This window comes from Ipomoea triloba, chromosome 4, assembly GCF_003576645.1.
Source record: "Ipomoea triloba cultivar NCNSP0323 chromosome 4, ASM357664v1".
Lineage (NCBI taxonomy): Eukaryota > Viridiplantae > Streptophyta > Magnoliopsida > Solanales > Convolvulaceae > Ipomoea > Ipomoea triloba.
The window spans coordinates 18,216,552-18,223,544 of NC_044919.1; the positions used below are offsets into that span (position 1 = coordinate 18,216,552).

The window sequence follows — 6,993 nt, forward strand, 5'->3', positions numbered from 1 at the left end:
TTCCTACAATTACTCTGTTAATTTTCTCTCCCATTTATTTTTTAGCTTGTTTTGTGGTTGTGTTGGCTCGCCGTCCAACTACCTTGGCCATAAAACCAACAAATAATGTCACACCTTATTGAGCAATTTATATCGTAGACCAGGGTGCACAATACATTGTGCACCCCGTACCAAAATGTTAGGAGATGAGTTCTGTGTATTCTAGGGGATCATTCTTTGTATTCTAGACAATCATTCTGTGTATTCTCGGCAACCGTTCTGTGTATTCATGTTAGTAACACATGTTGTGATGTGTTTGTGCATTCGAATGTTTAGGTGGATGCGTTTGTGCATTTTGTGTTAATATTCTGTGTATTCTAGGCAATCGTTCTGTGTATTCATGTTAGTAACACAGGTTGTCATGTGTTTGTGCATTCGAATGTTAGGAGGATGAGTTCTGTGTATTCTAGGCAAACGTTTTGTGTATTATAGACAACCGTTCTATGTATTCATGTTAGTAACATTCGAATGTTAGGAGGATGAGTTCTATTTATTTTGTGTCAATATTCTGTATATTCTAGGCAAACTTTTTGTGTACTCTAGGCAACCGTTCTGTGTATTCATGTTAGTAACATTCGAATGCTAGGAGGATGAGTTTTGTGTATTTTGTGTATTCTAGACAACCGTTCTGTGTATTCATGTTAGTAACACAGGTTGTGATGTGTTTGTGCATTCGAATGTTAGGATACACAGAATATAAACCCAAGTATTATCTCTTATGCGTTTTGTTCGGCTAACGAGGTTTGAGCGAAGTTATTTTTAATTTAAGTTTTTATAATATTAAGTTTAGTATTAGTATACAAAATTTATATATTTAGAAATTACATTAAAAGTGCTATTAAAAACAACAAGCCAAATTTAAAAATAAGTAAAGAAAATACTAAAGAAAATAGACAAAAATAAAAGAATTGGTTTGACCAATGAATATTAAATATGATAGATTAAATATGATAGATAAAATAGGAAAGTGGAAGTATTAGATTTTTGTCTGGGTTTAACTAGCTTTCAAAGTACATTCCTGATTTCTTGGAATGTCAATGAGTTGAGGGAAATATTCCTTCCAAGAAGCTTTTCCAAGTTTTACTTGGATTCTAAGTTTATAAGTTGTTAATCCCATCCCATAACAAGTCAAATATACAAATCTCATTCTATTCCTTCAAGGCTATAATTCCTACCACTCATGATATTTATTTGTTTCTCAAGGCATCAAAGCACTATCAAATCATCCCTTAGATGAGGGGAGTTAGAGGAGAAATTTGTTGTTCTTTCTAGATTTTTTATTTTATTTATTTTTCAATGTTTATGCATCCTTGTTATTTTTAGGCCAATGACACTTTGTTTATGGCTCTAATTAATTGGCCCTTGTTTTATTGATTATTTAGTTTAATTCACATAAATTTCATCATATTCTCTTTCATATTCTACCAATTGCATGATTCAAGATTTCTCTTTATCATTTTTAGTTAAAATCCTTAAAAAAAATTCGTGTTGAGGGATTGACTTAGTCATTAGAGAGAGAGTATCCAATTGACACAAATAGATTTTTTTTTGAAAGTTAAAAAACTTATCAAACTGCATCAACAAACGAAGACAACTTAGCAATACATAAAGTTAGTAAATTTGACCATTGAACCAAATCATGCTGAGAGCTTGTGGCCTTGCTAAAGCGTGGGGTCTAACATATGCTTGACTACTAATTCTTTAAACACGAGGGTTAAAGAAATGCAATCACTAATAATTTTATTGACATAAGAATAATTGGCATGCTTTGAGTTGATGCTTTGGACCACATGAAGACAATCTATTTCTAGCACAACATCCATGTATTATCCCTGGTTCTCGAGTCGAGTCGAGACAAGGCCTCTTTGTATGCTACAACTTTAGGATATAAGTGCTTTGTGGGTATCGGAGTAAATCTTTGTAAATTGCCACAAACTCCCTCACTTTATTCAACACCACCGCGTAAAAACTCACCTCACCACGCCCTAGGAATAACACAACATCTACATTAGTTGTCCTTAGCACTATGGCAAGCTCGTGCATGCTCCATTATTCTCAAGTTTTTCAGCTAGGCTCTAGTCGTCCACATGATTGTCTCAACTTACATAACTTCTCCTTTTCATACCAACGCATTCCTTGCATTCCAAATTGCACAGAGTGTAGTCGTTGCTCACTTTTGTGCTCCATATCCCCCTTCAATTAACTCAACAATCCAATTTTTAAATGTTGGTGTCAAACCATGCGCAGTTGCAAACGGAGCTGTTGTCTTTACCCTGTTAGCAAACGTGCACTTATGGAAAATGTGGTAGGTGGTTTCCTTTTCTTATCCATAGTACGACCATGGGGGGATCAACCTCCACTCCACACCTTCACAGACTATCTTTGACTAGCCGCATAAGAAGTTCTGCACTTTGGGTGGAACGTACAAACTCCATACACTAGATCACAACCTAGAAGCTGGCGAGTTTGTAGGTTGTTCCTCCCTCGTCATAAGTTTATACCTTGAATTTATAGTGTATTGTCCACATATGTTGTCTTTCCAATACCATTCATCTCTACACTGCAGACAAATAGGAGTTTCTAGTATCAATACAACGTCTTAGGGCTCAAACACATCTTGTACGAGGTTTGCGTCCCAAGTTTCTCCCTAGGGCCATGTGAGCTGACCCCTTAGCATCCAAGATATATGGAGGTGGCACTCTTTCTATAAATGATCTTTGTTTGTCCACGAGCCAAGGATGGTTCTTGACGTTTTGTGTGCTCCTCATCTCCAATTTTTTCTCAATAAGTCTCGCCTTAACACTCTCCATGTAGTTTGAATGTTGCACCATGTATAGCTTGGGTTATGCCCTATAATTGCCTCTAAGAAAAAGTCATTGGGAAAATATCGTGCTTTTAGTAAGTCATTAACCATCACCACACATCAAATAGTAGTGACGCACAACAAGATCAAGTTTATCCATCTCGCAGCAAACCCCAACGCTTTAACATCATTCCTCATAGAAAGTCTCACTCCATGTGATCATATTCTTTTGTCATGTCTAGTTTCAAAGTTCCCCACCCTATCTTACCTTGCCTTTTGTTCCGTAAGTAATGCCCAATCTCAAAAGACACCAATATATTATCTATCTATGATTAACTTGTCCGGGATGAAGGCACTTTAGGTCTCCCAGATCACTTGCTTGAGAATGTCTTTCATTCTGTTCTTAGGTAGCGATTTCTTGGCGATCAATACGATGCTAGTATCATTCAACTCGGGCAAGAAATAAAACTCATTTAGGCATCGCAATATGAAGGTAGTAACATCTTCCCTAATGTTAACCCAAAAATACTGATTAAATCTTGGATTCATTCCATCAAGCCCTAATGCCTTGTTTGGGAACTAGGCATATTTCACCTCTCTACGCTCGAACAACGCAGGAACTAGGCATATTTCACCTCTCTACGCTCGAACAACGCAAGTAAAAGTTCATTTTTATTAGTCCTGGTAAGAGGAGCTACAAGTCTAGATGGGAGTGGGGTGTGAGTGTGTGACACTAGTACAGAACAGGGCATTTGCGTCCGGAGTTATGGACTATTTGCGTCCGGAGTACTCCGAACGCATATACCGGAGACGCAGATAGACTGGACTATCTGTGTCCGGAGTTGCCCCAGACGCAGATAGTCACCATCTGCGTCCGGAACTAGGCAGTTCCGGACGCAAATGATATTTTTTTTTATTTTTTTAATGGGGAAGTTCCAGACGCAGAAAGTCATTTAAAAAAAAAATTATTTTATAATGCACCCCTATCCAAAATGATATTATAAAATTTATGTGAAGAACATTTTCGAGGCATCTGAGCATATATAATATTTATGTTAAACAAAAGATTCAAAAAGCCACTAAATATATAGCTTATGCTAATATTCTAGTGAATGAACAGTACTTAATTGTTAAATATCAGTACTTAATTGTTAAATATTCTCATTGTAATCAAATCCACAAAATGCAATAGCATCACAAGTCTTAAAGGAATGAAAAGAGCAGACTATAAAAAGCAGTTTTCAATATCATTCACATCTTTCCAATTCTTATACTTACAAGATAAGAACCACAAGGCACAAAGAGAAACTACTAGAACACAATCAAAAATTTTCGGGTGCACAAACCTTAATTAAGCTTTGTCTCATAACTATTAATGAGTTGGTAGAGTTTCTATTATGTCTTCCTCATTCTTCATCAATTCTTTTTTGTTTAGTGGTCTCTTTCGCACCTGCATATAGTTAATCCATTCACAACCATGTCAAGAAAAGAAATCATCTAGTTTTCAGAAGGTAAACACCTCATTAAGCAATCAAGAAAATGATGAAAAGTAATGGTTAGGGCTTAATGATGCTTATTTGATATGATGGAGGGAGTCCATACTCCATAGAAAGCTCTACAAAGTAAAATGAGAAAACAAACAATGAGGTTCTATAATGAAGAATACATAGAAAAGACATAAAGAAATATACCACTACTTTGATCTTTGCATCATTGTTAGCCCTTTCCTTATCAGCAGCAAAGCTCTTCATAACATTATTCTCAAGCAAGCCACAAACTGTACTACTTTGTTTATTGTTTGTAAAGTATGCATCTGAGTCATCCCTTCACATTTTAACATAAAAGACAGCAAAGATGGTAAGACTCAGGCACATCTTGCAAGAAAAATTAAAGATATATCCATTTCATCCACTGTTATACGTTATGGGCATTTAAAATTCATGAATCATCTTTACAAAGAATCAAAATGTTTTTTTTGGTACCTGGAAAGCTCTGGTATTTGTAGTTGCTGCTGATACAACTCAATTTTTTCTTTTTTCTTTTTTCCTGCAGTTCATGCAAGCAGAGTTCAGGAAACTTCACTAATTATGACTATAGAGGAAACCAAACAACTAAACTCTATAAAGATTCACGAGGTAGGCAATCTTCAATCATCCTCTGAATTGAGTATAAGTTATTGAATTTTGTATTTTTCACACTTTTTGAAGCAAAGATGCTATTCGCACAGTGGTATTAGAAAAATAAATAAATACCTAAGTAACATAGATAACTTAGATTATTTTGAACGAAAAGCACAAGCATTTGAAGCATCAAAGAAAAAATCATCTAGGAAGTGAATTCAAAAGCAGTACATAATTAGCAAGCTAACAAATGACATAAGGTAGTGGTTATCTTCTATAATTCCAGATGAAATTAGGTCAATTGCACGTCCATCTCTTCATAGGCAAATAACAAACAAATGGCTGTCACATCTTCGCATTGAAATTTTCTTCATGTCTACGTTACAAAAAGCAACAAAGATATATATTTTCATAGTCCAAACATCAATATTAAAATCAAAATCGAACAAATCATCAGCAGTAGCACAATGAAGTAACTAATGTTCATTCCTACTACAAACAACAGATCAGAAAGCTAGAGCAGCCACCTAGTAAATTCAAAACTTCAAGTGCAAATTGCATAAGCAACTACACAAAATACAGTGAGTAAATAAGAAAAGGCAGTCATAACAAATAATTAATCAAATATTTCTCAAATAAATAAAATAAATGAAATAAATAAATATAATACGTACCTGAACGGACGAGCAGACCAGTGGCGAGAGCGACCGGCAGCGAGGGCGACCGGTGGCGAGCGGCGACGGGAGGCTGGATCTGTTCGTTGGCGGCGAGGGCGACCGGTGGCGAGGGCGAGCAGCGGCGAGCGACGACGAGAGGCTGGATCTGTTCGTTGGCGGCGAGCGGCGAGCGGCGTGGCGAGCGGCGAGGGCGAGGAGATTTGTTCAGCTTGGTGGATTGAAGTCGTGAGGCGTGGGCAAGTTCCGACTTCGACCTCGTGGTTTTCTCTCCAAACTAACACCACAGGTCCCTCAGGAACGTCGCCGCGAGCCTTCTGGTCCAACTCCGGTCGCCGGTCGCCACCGTTGGTCGCAGGGGATTCCAACCTTTTTTCGGCCGGATCTCCTCCCTCCGACCTCCGATCGAGCCGCCGTCGCCGCCGTTGGTCTCGGTTTGAGGAGACGCACCTGCCAGTACCCGCCGCTTCCGCCGTCGTCGCCGGTCACCTTCGCCAGCCACCAGCCGCAGCCGCCGTCCGCCGGTCGTCGCCGCTGATTGTGTTGGAACATCTCTTGTTAGCTAAGTGTGTTGGGATTGTTTGGTTTTTCCCTTTTTCTTGCGTGACAGTGTGTGGGAGTATATATATATACTACACTGTGGTTTGAACAAACTGTTAAGTGCCTTTTTTGGGCTTGTTTGGAACAGTCGGTGTGTGGACATTACAGTGTGTTTTTCCATAATTAATAAGTTGGGATTGTTTGGAACAGTCAGTGTGTTTATTATTATGGGGTCTTCTACACCTTCTTTTACTTCCTATCCTACTATTACTATGGACAAGTTAATTGGAAGTGAAAATTATGCATCATGGGCTGCTTTCGTCAAACTGTGGTTCAAGGGGCAAGGTGTTTCTGCACATTTAGATGTGAAAGGTGTGAATAATAAAGAAAAGAAGGATGAATGGGAGAGGGTCGATGCCTTATTGACAAACATGATATGGCAGTAAATCGACCCTAAGCTCCATAATATTTATAAGGCATATGAGACATGTTATGAGGTTTGGAATAAAGCGAAGAATTTATACACCAACGATGTTCAGAGTCTCTATTCACTAGTCACGAACATCGCAAATGTCCTTAATCATCGTGGAGCTACTGATTTGAGTATATCTGAGTACTTAGGCCAGATTGAAGCTATACAACAGGAGTACCATAATCAACTATTCTTTTTTATTTTTTCATAGTATTAAAGAAATACATATGTATCATTTTTTGGTTAACTACTAATTTATTTAATTCAATAAGAGTAAAATAGAGTGATTCCGCTTCAATTTGTTGGGTTATTATTTGAGTACTCTCTTTGTCAACCAATCCCCAA

At 37.7% G+C, this 6,993-nt stretch overlaps 1 long non-coding RNA gene across 1 annotated transcript; it reads right to left on the reverse strand.

The window, feature by feature from the left end:
* Positions 1 to 4,006: 4,006 nt before the first annotated feature.
* LOC116015442 lies at positions 4,007 to 6,224 on the reverse strand. The gene is made up of 4 exons (XR_004097615.1): positions 5,637 to 6,224; positions 4,825 to 4,888; positions 4,534 to 4,666; positions 4,007 to 4,292 (listed from the first exon to the last, which is right to left on the reverse strand). It is a non-coding gene; the product is annotated as an uncharacterized LOC116015442 (long non-coding RNA).
* Between the last annotated feature and the right edge of the window lie 769 nt (positions 6,225 to 6,993).